This window comes from Phoenix dactylifera, chromosome 5 (genome assembly GCF_051530095.1).
Source record: "Phoenix dactylifera cultivar Ajwa chromosome 5, Ajwa_hap1_PhDact_Kaust_v1.1, whole genome shotgun sequence".
In the NCBI taxonomy this organism is placed as follows: domain Eukaryota; kingdom Viridiplantae; phylum Streptophyta; class Magnoliopsida; order Arecales; family Arecaceae; genus Phoenix; species Phoenix dactylifera.
The window spans coordinates 16,007,750-16,032,918 of NC_143194.1; the positions used below are offsets into that span (position 1 = coordinate 16,007,750).

A 25,169-nucleotide genomic window follows, 5' to 3' on the forward strand; every position below is an offset into this window, starting at 1 on the left:
AGTTCGTTCCATTGAACTTCTCAATTCGCACCTTTCCTTCATCCGCCATCGCAGAAAACCAATAGCTCTGATACCACTTGTTGTCGGAGCCCACGCCGGAACCCACTCACACCGGCGCCGCCACCGACGTCGGACAAGCAAGAGAGAAACAAACGGATAAGCACTCTCTCGTTCCCTCGACTCCGGACTCAAGGATCACCTCTTCGCTCCGCCTACAAAGGGCAAAAGATTACCCCGTGGTATTAGTAGGGTAAAACACTTGAGCACCGCAACGGATTATCAAAGATCAAAGGAAGGAGAAGGAAGAAAATAGCAAAGCAAACACAAAGATGTAACGAGGTTCGGCTACAAATAGCCTACGTCCTCCACCGCTCCAAATCTCAATTAGGATGAACTGATTACAGAGATAGCACACACCCGAACGATCGCAAGCGATCGATCTACAAGAGATTCACACAGAATTCCCTTTGCACAAGAAGTAGGATCCCAATCCTCTTCTTCTCTAGAACCCTAGCCTCACAAAACAAGAGTCTCTCTCAAATATACGGCTAATTCTCTATACCCTAGGGCTCTCATGAGTCCTATATATAGTCTCAAGACCTTCAGATGATCATAGCCGTCGAAACGCCGACAAAACACCAAAAGAAAACTCATCCGTATGATTTTCCGCGAGCCCGAGTCGACTCGGCTGAAGTCCGAGTCGACTCTGGCACGTCTGGACAACTTCCAGTATAGCTGGCACGATCTCGAGTCGACTCGACTGTGGCTCAAGTCGACTCGACGATGCTCCGAGTCGTCTCGACTGTAGCTCGAGTCGACTCTGACAGTCCAGACAGAAACATGGTTTTTGTGGCTTTTCTCCTCTCGGGTCGACTCGACAGACCTCGAGTCGACTCGACTGTTCCCGAGTCGACTCGACTGTAGCTCGAGTCGACTCCGACAGTCCGCCAGACTGAACTATGCAGAATTAATTCTCCTTCAATTCTCTTCATCATCAAAGGTCTCCACATACCCCAACAAATGTGACAGGCAATCATCAAAAGAGTCGCCAAAAACAGAGAAATCATCCATAAACACTTCTAAAAATTTCTCGTTCATATCTTCAAAAATGCTGAGCATGTATCTTTGGAATGTCGCAGGTGCATTACACAACCCGAATGGCATCCGACAGAAAGCGAATGTGCCAAAAGGACAAGTGAAGGTAGTCTTCTCTTGATCTTCTGGTGAAATCTCGATTTGGTAGTACCCGGAATAGCCATCGAGAAAACAATAGAATTTGTGTCCTGCAACTCTTTCCAAAACTTGGTCTAGGAAGGGTAGGGGAAAGTGATCCTTCCTAGTGACCAAATTCAATTTTCGGTAGTCAACACACATGCGCCAACTCGTCGGAACACGAGTTGGAACTAGTTCACCCTGCTCATTTTTGACTACCGTCAGACCTGCTTTCTTGGGCACGACTTGAGTAGGACTCACCCACTTGCTATCGGAAATTGGGTAAATAATACCCACGTCAAGCAACTTGAGGACTTCTGCTTTAACCATATCTCTCATCGTAGGATTCAACCTGCGTTGCATTTGCCTTGTGGTTTTGGCATTGTCCTCCAAATATATCCGATGCGTGCAAATTAAAGGGCTAATCCCCTTCAAGTCGGCAATAGACCACCCTAAAGCTCCTTTATGATTCTTTAGAACACCAAGAAATTTTCTTTCTTGGGCATGATCAAGATCAGATGAGATGATTATAGGAAAAGTATCCTCGGGTCCAAGAAAGGCATACTTGAGTTCCTTCGGTAAAGGTTTCAACTCGAGCTTAGGTGCTTGTTCATGGGATGGTACTATCTTTGCTTTTCGAGGTGGCAACTCTTCAAATTCCTCTATTCTCGATCTCCACCCATTGACCATCATAACATCCGAATTATCTAAAACAGGTGGGACCACATCATCAGCAGTACCTTTAGAACACCAATCTATCAAACCATTGTCGGTCGATTCAGTAAATGTTTCTTTTAACAGATATTCTTCCGCAATGGTTTCAACCCATTCAACTTCCTTACTTTCTTCATGATCACTGGGTTGTTTGCCTATACTAAAGACGTTCAGTTCCAAGGTCATATTGCCAAAAGAAAGCTTCATGACATCATTCCTACAATTGATCAATGCATTAGAAGTTGCAAGGAATGGACGTCCTAAGATGACCGAAATCTGAGATGGTGAATTGGAAGCTGGATGTGTGTCCAGTACAATAAAGTCAACAGAAAAATAGAACTTGTCTACTTGGACCAACACATCTTCGATAATCCCTCTAGGAACCTTCACTGATCTGTCAGCTAATTGTAAGGTCACAGTTGTTGGCTTCAACTCACCCAAACCGAGTTGCTTATATACCGTATATGGCAACAAGTTCACACTCGCTCCTAAATCTAGCAATGCTCGCTCAATCCTAAAATTGCCAATGATGCACGAGATAGTTGGGCAACCTGGATCCTTATATTTAGGGAGAATGTTATGCTGTAAAATCGCACTCACATTTTCAGCCAGAAATGTCTTCTTCTTGACATTTAATCGACGTTTGACAGTGCACAAATCCTTCAAAAATTTTGCATATGAAGGCACTTGTTTAATTGCATCAAGAAGAGGTACATTGATTTTTACTTGCTTAAAAAGCTCAAGAATTTCAGAGTTTGGTTCAAGCTTTTGCAAGGGCTTTAATCTTTGTGGAAATGGTGCTGGAAAAGGACATTTGATTTTTTCAGTAGATGTTGGTGCTTCAGTTTCTTCGTTATCCTTTTCTTTTGTCTTTGGAGGGTCAGAATCAGGTATGACTTGTGTTTGTTCTGGGACTGGTCGGTCAATAACTTTTCCACTTCGCAAAGTTATTATACTCTTCGCTTGTTCTTTATGCGAAGTTGAAGATGATGCATTGCTACCACCATAGACTTGAGGGTTAGGTTGTGGTTGAGCTGGTAGCTTACCCTTCTCTTGAGCACTTAAAGCAGTGGTCAGCGTTGTCAGTTGATTTCTTAATTCATCATTGATTTTAGCTTGACCTTGCATGAAAGATTGCAAAGTTTCTTCAAGACTGGGTTTTTGAGGGGGTGCATGTGCATAATGAGGGTGCGGAGGTGGAGTAGTTGGGTTATATACTTGTTGAGGTTGGTCATTCCTCTACCTGAAATTTGGATGGTTCTTCCAACCAGGGTTGTAAGTACCCGAAAAAGGATTATTGAAAGATTTTTGATAGTTATTCATAACATTGGCCTGATCGTGCAAGACTTCCTTGAATGCGGATATTGTGGTGGTGAGATGGCCAGGCATCTCACAAATCCTACAACACTCGCTGTTATGTTCTACGGTCTTGACGGGTTCAATCCTTCTAAGTTCAATTTCCTCTACCTTCCTAGTAAGGGCTGCCATTTTAGCCTGAATATCATTCTGAGTACTAAGGTTGTAAAGGCCCCCGTGTCCAATGCTAGTAGGCTTAGGCAAAGGTTTATTCACTCTATCCCCTGTATCCCATAATTGTGCAGTCTCTGCGAGAGAGTCTAAATAGTCCCATGCCTCATCGGGTTGCTTTTCCAGAAATAGACCATTGCACATAGTCTCTATAAATTGTTTTAACTGTGGAGACAACCCTTCGTAAAAGAAACTAATGGTTCTCCATGTTTCAAACCCATGATGAGGACAAGAGAGAAGCAAATCTTTAAATCTCTCCCAACATTCATAAAATGTTTCATGGTCTTTTTGTTGGAAGTTACTAATGTGCCTTTTCAAAAAGTTAGTCCTTTGTGCGGAAAAAATTTTTTTCAAGAATTCTCTTTGCATATCATGCCATGTTCCTAGCGATCTAGGTCTCTAGGAGTTCAGCCATGTTTTGGCTTTATCCTTTAAGGAAAAAGGAAACAAGGTCAATTTAAGGACATCTTCCGATATATTTGGCACTCTAAATGTGATGCTAATTTCCTCAAAATCCTTAAGATGAAGATAAGGATTTTCGGATTCCATCCCATGATACTTGGGCAGCAATTGAATTACTCCTGATTTGATTTCAAAGTGTCCTACATTTTCAGGAATAATCATGCATGAAGGTTGACTAGTCCTAGTGGGATGTAAGTATTGTCGAAGTGTCATAACTGGGGGTCTACCATCATCACCATGGTGACTTCCTACATCATCAGGAAAATTTGCCATCTCACAAGGTGTGAGATACTGCGAAGGAATTTCAAGGATGTGTCCTAAGGGATGATCTAAAGTTGTACGACTTAATCGACCGGTGTCGTCCCTATTCCAACCTAGCATACAAAATTTAATTAAATTTTTTTTTTATGTTTTTTTTTAAAAAAAATATAAATATAAGTACCAACTAAAGATACCCTAAAACGACACCCTAAAACAAAAATCTATTCACAATCAAACATGCAACTAAACATTACACCTCAATTTCTAATGTTTTTCTTAAATTTCTAGACAGCTCCTAACTGGTTTGAAGAGGGCACCTAAGCCTCCAATCCGGTCTAATGAACCGAGTTGACCAGGTAAGCTCCCAGGTAAGTGGAGGGGTCACGATGCGTTCGCAAAGGTCCCACTTAAAACCCACTTACCTCGAACAGATGAACTGTCTCCCTTATAGGGACAAAGCTTGCCTAGACATCAACTAAGCCATAGAGCGAAATTGGTGCAACTTTCGGTGGTCTTCGTCCTATTGAGCTCGAATGTCCTTAGGGGTCAACGTCTAGTTGATTTTAGTTAAGCTTAGGATATTTATGCAATGGGGTGATTTTTGGGCTAAGGACGAGTGATGAAATTCCGACCTTATCTTTTTAAATGGGTTCAGCCCTTAGAATATTTTATGCTGATGCCTTACACTATATGCAACAATCAAGAGAGATTTTTTTTTAATGTTTTATGACATGACATTAAATTTCATTGAATAAGTGATCAAGCAAATTATTTATTTCTTTTTAAATTTTATGAGTTGAAGTTTGAAATTTGAATTCTGAAATTTGAAATTTGAAATTTTAGGTTTTTCCTCTTATTTTTTTTTTAATTTTTGAATAATCACCCTTGATCTTTTCTTAAAGTTTTTTTCTTAAATTTTCAATTAGCAACAAGGGTTAATGAGATATGATAACAATAAAATTCTGATTCTAAAACAATTAAATGCAGAAAATTCAAAACAGAAAGCAGCAAGGTTTCAGAATGTCAATCAGACGGTTAATTACTTTGATATCAGAGTTTGATGCAGACTGTGCAGGGAATAAAAAAACACCAGTAAAGATTTTTTTTTTATTTTCGAAAGAAAAAGACTAACTAGTAAAGTACTAATTAAATCTAAAATTATACTAATAAATCAGCCGTTCCCCGGCAACGGCGCCAAAAACTTGATGCGCTCGCAAAAATGTTTTCGCGAAACTAATCTCCCAAGTATAGCAGAATCGTACAAGTAGTAAAATCTCGGAAGTCAGAGGTCGATTCCTCAAGGAACGATTTATGAATTATTAGCGTAATTTTTAGATGTAATTTTTCAGTTGATTTTCAGAAATTAAAAGCAGAGAATATAGATTAATAAACAAAGTTCAATCAAATAGAAATGGTTAGGGATCCGGAATCCCCCTTGATAATATTGCATTCAAGAATAAATCCTGCGATTCTTGATTAAGGACGTAAAAGTAGAATAGATCAAAATATGAAATATATTTTATGGACATATGAACTCTATTTCTAAGCATTCATCGTGCCTATTACATCAACGACAAATCAAATACTAAAGCAGTCCATGTGCCAATAAACATAAACCATTAAAAATCTATCTACAAAATAGTTATGCAAGAACCCATAACACATCAAAAATATAAATCAATAAGAGCAAAGGTTCAGAATTTACTTCAAAGAAAGTAATACATCAAAGGTTCCTCCATCACCCTCCCTAAGTAATTAGCCCTCCATAAAAGACATTAGCCACTTTTCTTTTTTTTTCCTTTTTCTTTTCGGAAACAGGGCATCCCCTGTTTCTTTTTTTTTCTCTCTATTTTTTTTTCTTTTCAATCGCAGGGGCCCTCCCTCCAGCCGAGAAAGAAAGCTCCCTATATCTCCCGATGGACCCCCTGATCACACGGGATGCTCCTCTCGTGTTGGCTGCCGAGTATCCCGGACGCGGAGAGGCTCAACCATAGAAGATTGGAGAGGCGGAAGAAGCGGGCGGACGCATGTGACACGGGCTCGGCTGAAGCACGGATGGCTCAGAAATGGAAGGGGCCGATGGATTGCGCTGAAGATCGGACGCGTGGAGATGTGGATCGCTCGCGGACGGCCGGGATTGGGATTCGGATGACGCGTGTGACCTTTGCTGGGGCTGAGACGCGGATCTGGAAGACCCCCGGATAAGAGCTGATCGCAGATGCGGAGGATCGATGCTAGGATTCGGATGATGCGCTGGATGGTCGCCGAAGGAAGCTGAGATGCTCGGGAGACTGCTGCGAATTGGGACTCGGATGCAGGATCCACGCGGGCGGACGCGTGGGGTGAAATCGTAGACGGTTGCATCGCGGGAGGGAGCTGATCGCGCGTGGAGAGGAAGCTGGGAGCTGATCACACGCGGAGATGCTCACGGGATGTTGGGCTGCACGCGGACGCTGGATGAACACGTGGACCCCTTTGAAATGAGGAAAGAGGGGAACGCGGGATGCTATGAATTCGGAAACTGGCTGCAGAATTAGATTCGGACGCACTGGATGCGGACGTGGAAATGCTCGGGATGCATTGCGGACGGCTGAATCTGGGCTCTGTTCTGCAGTTAGGAAGATGCATTCTTTTAAGATGAATTTATATAAAATAATGATAAAAATTATAATAAGTGCTAAGGATAAAATATTTAATCATGCAAATGTTAACACCTATTATTTATCATTATTTTGCTAGCATTAGGCTAAGTTAATGGGTACTTAGATCGCACTTTTGTGCTCTCATCAACTACTGTTCAATCAGGCTATTTAAACAGTCCCACTTGAGAAATAGCCATTAGACACTGATTTATGGCCGTTCTGCACAGTCTGCACCTCCTAACAATGTATCCGTTGGGGTCGGAGTCGACTCGCTCGATCTGAAGTCGACTCGGCTGTTGCTGGAGTCGACTCTTGCTTTACTGGAGACGACTCGCCCACTATACAGGATTTGAATTAAAGTGTTGTCCCATTCTGAAGTCGACTCGGCCAAACCTGGAGTCGACTCGTCAATATCCGGAGATGACTCGGCACTTTTGGAGACGGCTCGTTCTCAGGATTCCAGAGATCTATATTTCTGCATTTCTTTCTCGAGTCGACTCGGATCATCTTAAAGTTGACTCGGCTCTCAGAGCCCGAAAACTGATCCTCTGTCTTTGGAGTTGAACTGCCTTGGAGTCGACTCGGATTATCTTGGAGTCGACTCGGCTCTCAGAGTCCGAAAACTGATCCTCTGTCTTTCGAGTTGAACTGCCTTGGAGTCGACTCGGATTATCTTGGAGTCGACTCGGCTCTCAGAGTCCGAAAACTGATCCCCTGTCTTTCGAGTTGCACTGCCTCGGAGTCGACTCGTAGTTTGTTGGGGTCGACTCGGCTGACTTGGGGTCGACTCTCGTATTCTCGGAGTTGACTCGTTCATAGAGTCACTTTGTTTGGCTTTCTGCCTTTCAGTCTGCTTTCCTCTGAGAGTCGACTCTTGCATGTTTAGGAGTCGACTCGCCAAACTTCGAAGTCGACTCGTAACCTTCTGGAGTCAACTCGGTAACAGGGTCCAAAAAAAAATATCGTTCTGTCTTTCTGTCTGTTACCCTTTGGAGTCGACTCGAAACTGTCGGGAGTCGACTCGGCAAGCATCGGAGTCGACTCAAAATCGTCGGAGTCGACTCGGTGACAGGGTCTGAAATTCATCTTTCTTTCCTTCTGTCTGTTCTCAGTCGGAGTCGACTCGTAGTGTACCGGAGTCGACTCGAGCTTGTGCCAGAACCTTTGAAACACTTGGAGTCGACTCGCAAGCTTCCGGAGTTGACTCGAGCTTCAGATTTTGGCTTAATTGTGTTCAACACTTAGCCAAATAATCTTGAACAAAAGCTCGATGCTCTTAAAGATAAATTCACATATATTTGCCTGAAACACTAGATTGAATTCATTAGTACAACATGAAATATACTCAAATGCTTTGAGCTCATCAAACTCAAATAGGGGTATAACCAATCACTCCACATTCCTCTTCCTCTATCCCTCCTTCTTCTTCCTCCTCTCAAGCACATTCAAGAGTTTAAAGAAAGAGAGGAGATCAGCCGTCAAAATATATCTCTGCAAGGGAGCTTGTTGCCCAGATAGACAACCCAAGAGGGGGGGTGAATTGGGTTTTAAAATAATTTCGCTAATTAAAACTTTAAGGATGATTAATTAAAAACTAGTGCAAGCTATTTAATTAATCCTAAGTGCTGTGAGTGATGTGAGAGGAAGAGGAAAAGAGCCAATCAATCACAAACACAAGGTTTATAGTGGTTCGGAGCTAACCCTTGCTCCTACGTCCACTCCCCAAGTCTCACTTGGGAATTTCACTATAACCCCCTTGGATTACAGCCGGTTGTTTTGCAAGCTCACAACCAAACTTGTTGTTTTACGAGCTCACAACGAACTCGGTCGGTTTTTCCAGGCTCACCGACTAGAACCAACCCCGATTGTTTTCCCGGGCTTACAATCAAACCCTTACACACGTTGGTTTTAACTTGGCTCACCAACCAACCTTAATCCCCTTGATTCAATCCCCCGATTGAATCAAGTAAATACAAGAGATAGACGAAAAAGGAAAACAGCTTCTCAAAAAGCAGATTTAAAACAATATAATTGTAAAGGAGTTTAGAAGCCCTCAAACGCTTTTAAGCTGGTGAAGAGGTATGGCTTCTGGAACTCCGGTCTCCTCTTGAAAGAGTGGTCGACTTGAATGCAGGAGGAGGAAGCTTTGATTGTCGGGAAGAAGTAGTTGGATGCAGTTATTGCAGATCTTCCCTTTTTTCCGGTGAAGAGCACTTGCAGAGTTTGAATGCCTGATTAGTTGGAGTGGAATGAATGTTCTCTGCCTTGCTACAGTCTTCTGTGGCTATTTAAGCCAACCCCCACGGAAACTAGCCGTTACACTGCTTTTTCTGCCCGTTCTGCACACTCTGTGCAGCCTGACAATATGACCGTTGGTGGGTTGGAGTCGACTCGCGCGATCAGGAGTCGACTCGGCTGTAGCGGGAGTCGACTCAAGCTTTTCCGGAGTCGACTCGGCAACTGTTCCAAATTCGAATTAAAGTTGCCTTCACAACTGGGAGTCGACTCGTCTTGACCCGGAGTCGACTCGCCAACTTCTGGAGCTGACCTGGCAATTTTGGAGTCGGCTCATCCACTGAAGTCCGTGGATCCAAATTTGAATTTTGTCCACTCGAGTCGACTCGACTGTCCTGGGAGTCGACTCGAATCTCAGAGCCCGAACTCCCGATTCTCTGTCTTTTGGCTCATCCAGTCTTGGAGTCGACTCGAACTTCCTTGGAGTCGACTCGGCTCTCAGTTTCCGAAAGTTGGTCTTCTGCCTTTTGACGTGAAGCTTGTCTTGGAGTCGACTCGAGCTGTCTGGGAGTCGACTCGAATCTCAGAGGCAGTAACATGGTTTTCTGTCTGTCGATGGTCGCACAGTCTCGGAGTCGACTCGCGTATTGCGGGAGTCGACTCGAATCTCAGAGTCCATAAAATGCTCTCTGACTTTTTCTTTGTGTACCGCTTGGAGTCGACTCTCACCTTCTTTGGAGTCGACCTGCCAACCATCGGAGTCGACTCGCGCTCCACTGGAGTCGACTCGAATCTCAGACCCGAAAACTGCTCTCTGACTTTTCTGTGTGTTCCTCTTGGAGTCGACTCTTACTACCCTGGAGTCGACTCGTTGAACATTGGAGTCGACTCGCGCACTTCGGGAGTCGACTCGTTGACAGTTTCTGAGTTGAAGCTTTCTGTCCTTCTGTCTGTTCTCAGTCGGAGTCGACTCGTACTAATCTGGAGTCGACTCGAGCTCGTGCCAGTGAACTTGATACGCTTGGAGTCGACTCGTGATACTCGGGAGTCGACTCGAGTCTCAGACTTTGGTTCAGCAGACTTCTTAACTTAACCAAAATACTATGAACCAAGTCTAGAGACACTTGGACAGAATTTTCACTGAAACACTCAATTGAATTCATTAGTAATCACAAGATATACTCAAATGCTTTGAGCTCATCAAAATCAAATGGGGTTTTAATCAATCACTCCACAATCTCCCCCTTTTTGATGATGACAAAACTTTGAGTATATGTAAAATGGATTGCTCAATAAATAATGAAGTAAAATCCATAAATGAATTCAAATGTCTGATAATTTAATTTATCCAAGCTTGAAAGGAGTGAAACAATAAATTTCGGAGTTAAAGCTCCCCCTTTCATTTGGAATTATATAAGCCTTCATATTATGCAATCAATTGTTTGGCTTATATGTCATTAATGATTTATCTTGATTAAAATTCAGATTCTCCCCCTCAACATATGCATTCAACTATGTTTTGATTCTCTGAATTTCCTTTTAATGCTTTGAAGTATTTGAACTGAAATTTTGGTTTTTAGAGGGAAAATCTGTCAATTTGTTCTCGAGTAGGATTCAGCTAATCTCCGAATATCCCTTGAATAGATTCTGGAGATTACTCCATTAGGAGCCCCAAAAGAGAGATAATGAGCCTCGAGGTACCGAATCCACTTAGAACAAATTTGTGTGTGTTTTTAAGAGTTTATCTTTTTATTTATATCCATTGATTTCTTTTACATATTTTACCCATATTTCTCCCCTTTTTCTCCCCTTTTACATATTTTATACATATTTCTCCCCCTTTTTGTCATCATATCAAAAAGGAGGTAATCACACACAATCAATGGCACAACCAATCATCAAATGGCACGTAATTGAAGATAAGATGTCTACTCATTGTATTGATATGAATGTGAGTACATTTGAGCATACAATAAGTAAAGTAAAACAAGACAAAACACAACTCAAACATCTATGGCCTCCTCGAGGATGAGGCTCCCCCTCTCGAGGATGCATCTCCTCCTCTGGAGGATGTGGCTCCTCCTCTCGAGGATGGTGCTCCTCCTCTCAATCGGCTCTGCTCCATGAGGAGGGTGACTGCATCTGTCACATGGCCAAGCTGTGCGATGATAGACGTGGTGGCTCTGCTATGTGTAGTGGAGAGCTCTGTCACCGACGCCTGAAGCCCAGTCACCGATGTCTGAAGTGCATCCAGCTTGTCGATGAGTACATTCGACAAGCGCTCGGCCCCCTCGGTGGTGGTGTGCATGTCACGACCTATGTCCTCTCGCATCTGTCGAGTGGTGCTCGTGACCTCATTCATGCTTTGGAACTGGGCCTGGACCAAACTCCGGACATTGTAGATCTCTTGCCGCACCTCAGCCGTCATGTCTGTCACGGTTGTCAAGGACGGGACCAACTGAGAAGATACGGGTGCAGGAGTGGGAGCAGGCACCGCACCTCGGAGCTCCCGAAGCAGCTCGTCCCTCAGATCTCGGACGATCTCCTGCCGCAGCTCCCGAAGCTGCTCAGGATCAATCCGGACCTCCATAGATGGTGGAGCCGAGGAGGAAGGTCCGGCAGAGGTGGTAGGAGCAGGAGGAGTGGATGTAAGGTCTGGATGGTCTGGAAGGTCTGGGTAGTCTGAATCTGGCTCAGGACTGGGTGATGGTCTGGTGGTCTGAGCAGTGAGAGTAGACTTCCTAACCCAGATCCCTTCTCTCTTCCGAAACCCCATCCTGTGCATGGTCCCCGTACACAAGCGATCAGTCCATTGCAATGCACGAGAGGGTTCCCTCTCAGGAATGGGAATCTCATACTCCCTAAAGAGAAGGGTGAAAATCATGCCGTATGGGAGGGTGAGCCTAGGTCTATCTAGGGGCTCACACATATACCTATAAATGAGTTTGGAAAAGTTGACCGGGGTGTCCTGAAGGATATAAGACATAATAGCTAAGTCCCTCTCATTTACAAAATCAAATCTTCCTGTCTTAGGGAAGATGGACCTAGACAGAATACTCAAAAGGATTCTCACTTCAATAGGAAGTGAGCTAGCAGATACCTCGTCTAGGGGGGACTGAGGTGGATGCCCTAAGATGACCGTAAGGGCCTCAACTCTATCCTCAGGGTGTGCGGGAGCCACCCCTACTAATGGAAGGTGGAGGATATGGGCAATGAGATCCTCCGTGACACGCAACGGGACACCTACTACCGTGCCCTCGATACCTCCATCTCCCCGATGAACGGTACTGTAGAACTCTTGAACAAGGCCAGGATAGGTGGGAAGGTCCAAGGTGAGGAAGTACTCTAGGCCCTGGGCTCTAAGCCTATCGCCTATGGTGAACCCTTCCCGGGAGAGATAGTCGAAGTCGACATACCTCCCGGAGGTGACGGCCTTCCCGGCCAACGGCCTTGCGGGAACCGCCCTAGGCGGGGAACGAGCCGGAGGTGGTTGCCTCGCGGGATCGTGCCGCGCCTTGGAGCGCCGCTCGGGACCGGCCTCGGGACGGGACCTCTTCCTAACCACGGTCTTACGAGGCATCTTGACCTAAACGGGATAGAAAACCTAAAGGACGGAGAAAGGTCGACAGAGGAAACTCGGAACCGACTGGGAATGACCTAGAAACGGATGAAAAACCTAAGAACTGGTGAAAAATCGACCGAACAGAGGTTGGAGACGATCGGGGACGACCTAGGAGTCGGCTCTAGGGCTTTTTGAACAGTGGCGGCTCGAAAGAAAAGTGTTTGCGAAACGACAAACCTAGGGTTAAAAAGTCGGATCCCGACTGCGAGTCGACTCCCCTGAGTCGCGAGTCGACTCGACCTCGAGTCGACTCCAGAATATGCGCGAGTCGACTCTTCTTATGCGCCTGTGGACCTCGAGTCGACTCCCGACAATGTGCGAGTCGACTCCCCCTCTGCTGCCATCTTTGCGAGTCGACTCCCGCAAATGCGCGAGTCGACTCCCCCTTAGGAGCCGGCTCTGAAACTTACTCGAGTCGTCTCTAACCTTGGCACGCACCTAAAAATCATGCTATAACCGTGCCAAATGAGGGAAAATCACCTAATTTGGATCTGATTTGATGATCATTGAATAGAAACTCTATTTTAACCATATTCTAATCATCAAAATCAATTAATCTAGTGGAAACTCCCACTAGGATGGATCAATCACTCCTAATCCCCTCCTAAGTGCACTAAACCTCTCTTCACTTAGGGGTTTTGTGAAAATATCTGCTAATTGATTATCAGTACAAACAAATTGGAGTGTCACATCTCCATTCAATACATGATCTCTTATGAAGTGATGTCTTATCTTAATGTGTTTAGTTCTTGAGTGTTGAATTGGATTTTTAGTTAGATTTATGGCACTTGTATTGTCACAATTAATGGGGATTTTATCTTGTTTAATGCCATAATCTTCTAATTGTTGTTTAATCCATAAGATTTGAGCACAACAACTCCCGGCTGCCACATATTCAGCTTCTGCAGTCGATAATGCAACCGAGTTTTGTTTCTTGCTAAACCATGAGATTAGGTTTTCTCCTAGAAATTGACAAGACCCGCTGGTACTTTTTCTATCAAGCTTACATCCAGCGAAGTCTGAATCTGTGTACCCTATTAAGTTTAGGCTAGATTCTTTAGAGTACCACAGCCCTATGTTCTTAGTTCCTATCAAGTATTTAAAGATTCTTTTAACTGCAGCTAGATGTGATTCTTTAGGATTAGCCTGATATCTAGCACACATGCACACACTAAACATAATATCAGGTCTACTTGCAGTAAGATACAGTAAAGAACCTATCATACCTCTATAAAGTTTTTGATCTACAGATTTACCTGATTCATCTTGGTCTAGCTTGCATGATGAGCTCATAGGGGTGCTGATTGATTTGTTTCCCTCCATATCAAACTTCTTGAGCATCTCCTTGATATATTTAGCTTGATTGATGAAGATGCCTCCTTCAGATTGTTTGATTTGAAGCCCGAGGAAGTAGTTCAGCTCTCCCATCATGCTCATCTCAAATTCACTCTGCATCAAATCAGCAAACTCTTCGCAGAGGCGATTGTTAGTAGCACCGAAAATGATATCATCAACATAAATCTGTACTAATAACATATCCTTATTTTGCTTTTTCAGAAATAATGTTGTGTCTACATTTCTCCTAGAGAATTCATGTTCTAATAGGAATTTACTAAGTCTCTCATACCATGCTCTAGGTGCTTGTTTTAATCCATAAAGTGCTTTGTTCAGTTTATACACATGATTAGGGTATTGATGATTTTCAAAACCAGGAGGTTGTTCTACATACACCTCCTCATTAATATACCCATTTAAGAATGCACTTTTTACATCCATTTGATATAGTTTGAAGTCCTTAGAGCATGCATATGCTAATAAAAGTCTAATAGCCTCAAGTCTAGCTACGGGAGCAAAGGTTTCATCAAAATCTATGCCTTCTTCTTGATTATAACCCTTTGCTACTAGTCTAGCCTTATTCCTTATAACAATTCCATTTTCATCTAGCTTATTTTTATATATCCATTTTGTACCTATTATTGGATATTCAGAAGGTCTCTCTACTAGATCCCACACTTTGTTCCTAGTAAATTGGTTTAGTTCTTCTTGCATTGCATTTATCCAATTTACATCATTCTCGGCTTCTTCTATATGTTTGGGCTCAAAGTGTGAAACGAAAGCTAGATGGTTATTCAAATTCCTAAGGGATGCTCTAGTCCTAACCGGTTGAGATGGATCATCTAGAATGAGTTCCTTAGGATGCCCGTGAGCATACCTCCAAGCTTTTGTTAACCCATGATCCACAATAGGCTCTTGGCTTGATGATGCTTCTTCAATTGATTTTTGATTATCATCTTGTAATCCCATCTCATCTATCTTTTCTTCAAGTATTTCAATATCATCATCAAAATTAACCTTCTTACTAGATGAGATGTCACTAGAGTCATCAAAAACAACATGTATAGATTCTTCTATAACTAGGGTTCTTTTATTAAAGACTCTATAGGCTTTACTAGTTGTAGAATAACCCAAGAATATTCCTTCATCGGATTTAGGATCAAATTTCTCTAGATTATCTTTCCCATTATTATGTACAAAACACCTACATCCAAAAACATGAAAATAGTTAACCTTTGGTTTTCTGTTTTTCCACAGTTCATATGGTGTTTTCTTTATGATGGGTCTTAATAGAACTCTATTTAATATATGGCAAGAAGTATTAATGGCTTCTTCCCAAAAGTACTTAGGGAGGTTACTTTCACATAACATCGTTCTAGCCATTTCCTCTAGTGTTCTATTTTTCCTCTCCACAACTCCATTTTGTTGTGGTGTCCTAGGTGCAGAAAAATTATGGGTTATCCCCTTTTTACTACAAAATTCGTCAAATAATTAATTTTCGAATTCGGTACCATGGTCACTTCTAATGGCTATGACTGAAGACTCTCTAGCATTTGTTACTTCCTTATGGAACTTTTTAAACATAGAAAATGCTTGATCCTTATGTGCTAGGAACATGACCCATGTGTACCTAGAATAATCATCTACAATAACTAGACCATATTTATTTCCACCTAGGCTTGTTGTTCTAGTTGGACCAAATAGGTCCATGTGTAATAATTCTAGAGGTCTAGAAGTGGAGACACATTTGATGGATTTAAATGAGTTCCTAGATTGTTTGCCAAATTGACATGCTTCACAAATTTTGTTCTTTTCAAATTTTAATTTTGGCAAACCTATCACGGAATCTCTCTTAACAAGTTTAGTTATTGTGTCCATGCTTGCATGACCTAACTTGCGGTGCCATAACCAACTACCATCATTATCTTTAGTTTCATTTACAACTAGACATTGGTTATGTTTTGCAAGATCTTCTAGGTCTACAACATATACATTTCCACGTCTAATCCCTTTAAAAACTAAACTATTATCATTAGGGTTTGTTATAATACATAGTGATGGTTTAAACATAACATCATATCCTTTATCACATAATTGACTAATGCTTAACAAGTTATGCTTAAGACCATCAACATATCTAACATTATCTATAAAAGTAGAAGGGGTGATTTGAACTTTACCAATACCAATGATGTGACCTTGGTTGTTGTCTCCAAACGTCACAGCACCTCCCTTCTTAGCTTCAAGGGTGAAAAATTGGTCTTTATCACCCGTCATGTGCCTTGAGCAGCCACTATCCAAATACCAGCAGTTTTTGTTGACCTTGGCTGCAAGACACTCCTACACAAACAAATCATGTCATCTTAGGTACCCAAGTTTTCTTGGGTCCTTCATGGTTAGTCAAGTTGGTTCCTTTTGGAACCCATACCCTTTTAATTTTTCTTTTAGTTTTCCTTTTCCTATAGTCACATGCATTTGCCTTATGTCCTATATTTCCACAACAAAAACAGGTTATTTTCTTAGTTTTATTTTCCCCATCTTTGACAAAGAAGTTACTAAAAAGTTTTTGTTTATTTTTTGGTTTATACCCTAAACTCGCTTTATTAAATACGGCTCGTTGATTGTTAAGTATCATGTTTAACTTTTCAGAACTATACGTAAATTTTTCAACTAAAGGTTTGTATTTTCCAAGTTCTTTAGTTAGTGTTTGATTTTCTGTTTTTAGATCATTAAGTTCTTTAGTAAGATCCTTATCTAAGGTTTGTTTATATTTTTTAAGTTCTAAAAATTCCTTAGTTAATTTTTCATTATCTTTAGTTAAGGTGTTAGCCTTTTGAGTTAACAGTTGGTTGCTTGTTTTAAGTTCTATATTTTCTTTAATAAGAGCATCTTTATCCTTAACTAATGAATCATGCTTATGAATATAAGTTTGGTTAGTTACTTTTAGTTTTCTATTTTTAACATTTATATCCTTTTATTCAATCATTAATTCATTAAACGCATCATAAAGTTCATCAAATGTAAAATCAAAATGCGTATCGGAAGTTACCTCATTTTCGTTGGCCATAAAACAAAAATTGGCCTTCTCTTCTTGTTCATCATCTGACGAGGAGGATGATGAGTCGGAGTCGGATAATGTAGTGACAAGAGCCTTCTTCTTCTTGTACTTACTCTCCTTCTTCAGTAAGGGGCACTCTGCTCTTATGTGGCCCGGCTTCTTGCACTCGTAACACCCAATCCCCTCATTTTTCCTTTCCTTACCTTTGTCCCTGCGGTAGGAATTTGAGGGACCTCTCCTTTGATGATACGCCTTCCTGTGGTTGATAAATTTCTTGAACTTGCGCACAAGAAGTGCCTCACCACCATCTTCCTCATTCTCTTCTTCGTCACTGCTGCTACTACAAGACAAGTCCTTGTTAGATGAAGTAGACTTAAGAGCTATTACCTTTTTCTTGTGGGAGGACTCCTCTTCGCTGTGTTGCTTCATGGTTAGCTCGTGAGTCATTAGAGATCCAAGGAGCTCTTCAAGTGGAAGCTTGTTCAAATCTTTTGCTTCTTGGATTGCCGTCACCTTGGCTTCCCATGACCTTGGTAGACAGCGAAGTATTTTCCTGACAAGATCACTGTTAGTATAGCTCTTGCCAAGGCTTTTTAGGCCATTGACAATGTCAGTAAACCTAGTGAACATGCTAGTGATTGTCTCATTAGAATCCATTTTAAATAGTTCATACTTATGAACCAATATATTAATCTTGGATTCTTTAACTTGATTTGTGCCCTCATGGGTCACTTCAAGCCTATCCCAGATCTCTTTTGCAGAGTTGCAAGTAGAGACCCTATTGAATTCATTTCGGTCCAAGGCACAATAAAACACATTCATAGCTTTAGAGTTCAATTGTGCCTTCCTCATGTCATGTTCATCCCAATCCATTTCTAGTTTGGGTACCTTAACACCCTCTACATATGTGGATGGGATGTATGGACCATTTACTACAATGGTCCACATCTCATAATCTTGGGCTTGGATGAATATTCTCATCCTAGCCTTCCAGTATGAGTAATCGGATCCATTGAAGAAAGGGGGTCTTTGGGTGGACTGACCCTCAATGTGGGAAGATCCAAATGGGGTTGTCATTTTGATCTTTTAACTCTTGAGTGGAAGAGTTTTTGGCTCTGATACCACTTGTTGCCCAGATAGACAACCCAAGAGGGGGGGGTGAATTGGGTTTTAAAATAATTTCGCTAATTAAAACTTTAAGGATGATTAATTAAAAACTAGTGCAAGTTATTTAATTAATCCTAAGTGCTGTGAGTGATGTGAGAGGAAGAGGAAAAGAGCCAATCAATCACAAACACAAGGTTTATAGTGGTTCGGAGCTAACCCTTGCTCCTACGTCCACTCCCCAAGTCTCACTTGGGAATTTCACTATAACCCCCTTGGATTACAGCCGGTTGTTTTGCAATCTCACAACCAAACTTGTTGTTTTACGAGCTCACAACGAACTCGGTCGATTTTCCCAGGCTCACCGACTAGAACCAACCCCGATTGTTTTCCCGGGCTCACAATCAAACCCTTACACACGTTGGTTTTAACTTGGCTCACCAACCAACCTTAATCCCCTTGATTCAATCCTCCGATTGAATCAAGTAAATACAAGAGATAGACGAAAAAGGAAAACAGCTTCTCAAAAAGCAGATTTAAAACAATATAATCGTAAAGGAGTTTAGAAGCCCTCAAACGCTTTTAAGCTGGTGAAGAGGTATGGCTTCTGGAACTCCGGTCTCCTCTTGAAAGAGTGGTCGACTTGAATGCAGGAGGAGGAAGCTTTGATTGTCGGGAAGAAGTAGTTGGATGCAGTTATTGCAGATCTTTCCTTTTTTCCGGTGAAGAGCACTTGCAGAGTTTGAATGCCTGATTAGTTGGAGTGGAATGAATGTTCTCTGCCTTGCTACAGTCTTCTGTGGCTATTTAAGCCAACCCCCACGGAAACTAGCCGTTACACTGCTTTTTCTGCCCGTTCTGCACACTCTGCGCAGCCTGACAATATGACCGTTGGTGGGTTGGAGTCGACTCGCGCGATCAGGAGTCGACTCGGCTGTAGCGGGAGTCGACTCAAGCTTTTTCGGAGTCGACTCGGCAACTGTTCCAAATTCGAATTAAAGTTGCCTTCACAACTGGGAGTCGACTCGTCTTGACCCGGAGTCGACTCGCCAACTTCTGGAGCTGACCTGGCAATTTTGGAGTCGGCTCATCCACTGAAGTCCGTGGATCCAAATTTGAATTTTGTCCACTCGAGTCGACTCGACTATCCTGGGAGTCGACTCGAATCTCAGAGCCCGAACTCCCGATTCTCTATCTTTTGGCTCATCCAGTCTTGGAGTCGACTCGAACTTCCTTGGAGTCGACTCGGCTCTCAGTTTCCGAAAGTTGGTCTTCTGCCTTTTGACGTGAAGCTTGTCTTGGAGTCGACTCGAGCTGTCTGGGAGTCGACTCAAATCTCAGAGGCAGTAACATGGTTTTCTGTCTGTCGATGGTCGCACAGTCTCGGAGTCGACTCGCGTATTGCGGGAGTCGACTCGAATCTCAGAGTCCATAAAATGCTCTCTGACTTTTTCTTTGTGTACCGCTTGGAGTCGACTCTCACCTTCTTTGGAGTCGACCTGCCAACCATCGGAGTCGACTCGCGCTCCACTGGAGTCGACTCGAATCTCAGACCCGAAAACTGCTCTCTGACTTTTCTGTGTGTTCCTCTTGGAGTCGACTCTTACTACCCTGGAGTCGACTCGTTGAACATTGGAGTCGACTCGCGCACTTCGGGAGTCGACTCGTTGACAGTTTCTGAGTTGAAGCTTTCTGTCCTTCTGTCTGTTCTCAGTCGGAGTCGACTCGTACTAATCTGGAGTCGACTCGAGCTCGTGCCAGTGAACTTGATACGCTTGGAGTCGACTCGTGATACTCGGGAGTCGACTCGAGTCTCAGACTTTGGTTCAGCAGACTTCTTAACTTAACCAAAATACTATGAACCAAGTCTAGAGACACTTGGACAGGATTTTCACTGAAACACTCAATTGAATTCATTAGTAATCACAAGATATACTCAAATGCTTTGAGCTCATCAAAATCAAATGGGGTTTTAATCAATCACTCCACAGAGCTAGCACCTCGGGGAGATTGGAGCATTTGGATTGGTCTTCTACTTCGTGTGGATACCCGTAGAGGCCGGACATGTGTGCGGCTTCAAGCGAATCTTCATCCTAAACCACGATCATCAGTTTGCGGTGATCATCTACCCGCACAAGGTGAAGATCTGATCTTCCTAATGTTTTAAAAATTTTTAATCCTTATCTAACTACGAACGGTTTTTGAACAACGTTCATGTAATGAACGGTTGATCCCGCGCATGCCTCTTCCGCTGCATGTGAATTTTTAAAAATTTTCTGCGGCATGGGCGGGTTCTAACAAAAGGTAGAAGGATACACAGATTCAGATTTCATGACTGATATTGATGATAGAAAGTCTACATCTAGATATGTGTTCTTGTGCAATGGTGGTACGGTAAATTGGAAGAGTTCCAAACAACCGATCATTGCTGATTCTACCATGGAAGCTGAGTATATTGCCGCCTCTGAAGCTGCAAAGGAAGCCTTCTGGTTCAAGAAATTTATTGCAGAGCTAGATGTAATGCCATCAGATACCATCTCACTCTACTGCGATAATAATGGCGCCATAGCTCTTGCTAAGGAGCCAAGGTCTCATCAGAAGTCCAAGCACATAAAGCGGCGTTTTCACCTCATACGCGACTACCTCGAAAAGAAATATACCGAGGTGCAGAGAGTAGACTCCACGGACAACATGGCGGACCCGCTCACTAAGTAGTTAAATCAGCAGAAGACTAAAGCCCACCTTGAGAAGATGGGACTTAGATATATGTTTGATTGGCTTTAGTGCAAGTGAGAGATTGTTAGATGTATGCCCTAGAAGCCAATCTGGCGGACACATTATTAATTCTGAGACATAAATTTGTACTTGACTTTGTTATATTGAATAATAAATGGGCATCTTTTCATTCATATTGTTTATATGTCTATGAATCATCCAAGGAATTAATAAGATGATGATACATATTCTCAAGAGTTAAGAATTTGAGCCATGTATCATTGGTGATTAATTTCTAAATGCTCCTGATCAATGGATCATCACGAGGATGGTGATCGATCCGATCAGTGCACAGATCGCTTTCCTTATGAATGGATGAGACTCGAGTCTACAGTGTAGGGACACTGAAGTGATAGTGCAGGTGCTTGTTAGAGAACAAGGGTACTAAGCATGACCAAGACAAGAAGTCACTTGGATGTCTATCCACTCGTCAGTGACTTGCTTGATGTTGCAGTAGTATGACTGGTCCTTTAACCCGCGGTGCTTCGGCTATTCACAGTGAGGTTATTGTAGTTTGACTGCACATATACATGGTCTCTAATCATATGAGTCCTTGTAGTGTAGATTGGCTGCAGTAGGTTCACTGTAGGAGTAGGGTATGCACTTACATGGAATCTATCGACCTTGATAGAAGAGAAGTGATCCTATGTAATTTATTAGATTGAGTTCTAAGACCTTGGCCAGGGTAGTAATATACAGTGGAGAAAGAGTTTTCTCCACTATCGAACTCAAGTCGAATAAATCTAGACATATGACAGACGACGGGGTTTGACGAGTTATCCATGACCTCCGGTCTGTAGGGATCCACGATAGAAGGACTGTATCATACGATAACTGCACCTACAGGTTCATCATTCTATTCTGCTGGGTAGCCACTACATACTGCTAGGTGTCACTAGTGGATGGTGAGACTCACAGGGATCATCTTGATGGTCGATAATCTCTGGTGAGTTGAGTTGGAATTGTTTCAACCCATTGAAAAGAATTTTCAATGATATTGTGATAGAGATTGCAATATATCTCACTAACAGTCAGAATAGAACCTATGGGGTCACACACATTAGAGGTAATGACCGATCCGAATTGTGATTAAGAATCACATATGATCAATTAGATTGATAATTGGTTAACCCGCTAAGAGTTAGTGGTTAGAAGAAGAAATAATTGCAATCGGATTGCAATTTAATTTAATTAATTGGATTTAATTAATTGGACTTGATCACGAGTCCTACTTGGAGTAGGATTCTTGGAGTTCTAATTAGATTAGGATTTCAAATTAAATTAGAATCCTACTTGGAGTAGGATTTCTAAAGTCCTAATTGCCTTAGGGCTGAAATTTAATAAGTCCTAATTAGATTAGGATTTTCTTAAGTCCTAATTAATTTTATTTTTAATCTAATTAATTAAATGACTCCTAATTGGATTAGGATTGAAGAGTTCAATTGAGTCATGGTTCAATTAAATTCTAATTGGATTAGAATTTGGAGAAATTAAAATGGGTGTACATAATCCTATTTTGAATAGGATTGGACCCATCCTTTGGACCCAACCCTCCCTACTTGATTTGATCAACTAGGGGCTGACCATATGGGAGAAGAGGGAGGGGCCCACGCCTCTCCCTTGGCTTGTGGCGTGAAGGAAAAAGGAGGGGCCATGCCCCTCCTATTTGAATTCAAAATAGGGATAAAGATGAGCTCCTAAAATTTAGGAGCTCATCCTTATCCACACACCATAAAAGAAGGGGGTCAAGGGGCTGCGAATTTTTAAGTAAATTCCCTTCATTTTCAGCCGTGAAGACCTCTCCTCTCTTCCTCCTTTCATCCGTCATCAGCAAGAAGAAAAGAAGAGGAGGCTTTCATCTCCTCTTGGTCTTTCTTCCTTGGTTCTAGCATATGGAAAAGAAAAGGCTGCGAAGGGCTTTTTATTCTTCTTCCTAGATTCCTTCTTCATCTTCCTCTTCTCAAGGCAATCAAGAGTTGATTCAAAGGAGAGGATCTCAGCCATCAATAACCTTCTCTGCAAGGGAGCTAGCACCTCGGGGAGATCCAAAGGTTTCGATCGAATCATTTCTTCGTGTGGATACCCGTAGAGGCCGGATGCGTGTACGGCTTCCACTGAACCTTCATCAAATACCATGTGAATCAGATTTGTGGAGACCATCTATCCGCACAAGGTGAAGATCTGATCTTCTTAATCATGATTTTAAAATGATTTAATAAGAATTTAATCTAATATATCTATAAATGGTTTTAAAATATATTCATGCGATGAACGGGATATGCACAAGTCTTTCCGCTGCATATCTGAAAATTTTTGAATTTTCAGCGGCATGTGACAGATCCTAACAAAATCAGCTTATAATACATCGGTATATTTGATTTCAATAATGTGGTGGGAAGGATGCTCTTCGTCGGATGTCGGTTGGGAAGAAAGCACATTGTTGGGTCCTCGTTGAAAAGAGACGCTCATGGTGGGGTGGCAAAATGGAAAAAAAATTTCTAGCCGCTTAATCTCGAAGGAAAGAAGATTCATAGTGAGCAGATTTTTGACTACCTGCTCCAAGGCAAGCAGATCCAGTTGCCGAAGAGCATAAAATCCCTCAGCTAGAAGAATTGTGTTTGTGTATCGACCTCCTAGCCAAATCCTAGTAGATTTTACTCCTTACTAGATAATATATAATACTATTAGTTATTTCTTTTTCATACCAAATTTATTACTTCTTTGATTTTCTAGGAGCTTCTTGTACAGCATTGAGATCGACACTAATTATAATCTACATGAGGATCTTTAATTATACGTAATGCTAGGTACTAGGCTAAGTTGGACCTTGCATTGCCATGTTGGCTCCTAGCATATGGAATACACATCATATAGAAAATATTTGGAAGCTCCCTTTGATAAGGTTGGTCCCCAACCGTTGTGACACTTGTGGCTTGCATTATAAAGCCACTATAATTTTACCCTTCACTTCTAGGCAAATGATCAAGATCTAATGTTGGTAAGGATTTCTGGCTTCACTAGCACTCCTCTGTAACTCACCATGATTAACAATCTCAAATATCGTCTAGGTATTGATTGAAGTGTCCCTCAATAGTTTCGTATGCTACAACTTCATGAGCGTACCTTTTGCAATATCTCGATTAATGGAATCTGAGGGCTTTATTGAATTGTCTTTGGCAGTTATCTCTTAGTGAGCTAAGGGCTCTAACTTGGATTCTTCATACACTCTAGTTCTTCTATACATTAATCGATAAGCTGATTCATCCATCACAAGGATTGGTTTGGCCATCTTCTCCATACAACTCGTCAGAATATACTATGGCTTTGCATATTGGCTTTCAACCATAGAAATAAGTTGTTCGAATCATTCCAGTAAGGAAGTTGAATATATTGCATACTCCAAAAATGGCCTTAGTATAGCGACCACTTTCTTTGTAGCTACTTCATTAACATTCTTTGTAGCTACTCCAAAAATGGCCTTAGTATGGCAATTACATAGTTGTCTCATTGGAACCTGCATGAAAATGACTACATAGTGTCCTACTGACTCTAGATTGATAATGACTATACATTGTCCCATTGGTATTAGGGTGAAGATGACTATATGGTGTCCCACCGAACATATTGGAAAGTTTGTTGGTGCTCTTTCCATCCTATCTAGATGTGTCGCAAGGTATGGTAGTAGAGTTTCATCCAGGTGCAGTAGAAATAGTAATGGCAAACTAACTTTCGAGGGTTGGTGTGCACGGGCATGCACTAGTGTCAGATCAACTAGAAAGTGATTGAAGGAAGGATGGAAAGCAGCATAAATCTAAGTTCCTTGACCTTCAAGGACTAACACTATTGTCACACCTTTATTCAAAGATGATAGGTAAGGGGTATAGGGCTTGGGTACGGTAAAGAGGTGTAGTATAGGGCTATGGTAGTAAAAGCTAAGTTAGCTACTCCTAAAATAAAAATTATAGTAGACTAAGATAATATAAAATGCATTGGATTGATTGTCGAAGGGTTCTTAATACAGAGTACAAATTTCATATTTATACTAAAATAAAATAATTGCCCACTTTTGGTAGCTATTACCCATATCTATTGCTACTTTTGATGGTTATGGTAATTGACGCTAGTTATCTCCCACTACTCCATGACCACTAGAATGGCCACTTTGCATCAACTGTCAAATTGATACTGACACTTTATTGGTCTTGGCCTATCATAAAACCTC

The 25,169-nt window shown here is 42.0% G+C and overlaps 1 pseudogene; it reads left to right on the forward strand.

Annotated features, from left to right (window-relative positions):
- Positions 1–3,667: 3,667 nt before the first annotated feature.
- On the forward strand, positions 3,668–3,765 carry LOC113461588 (small nucleolar RNA R71; annotated as a pseudogene).
- Positions 3,766–25,169: the final 21,404 nt, after the last annotated feature.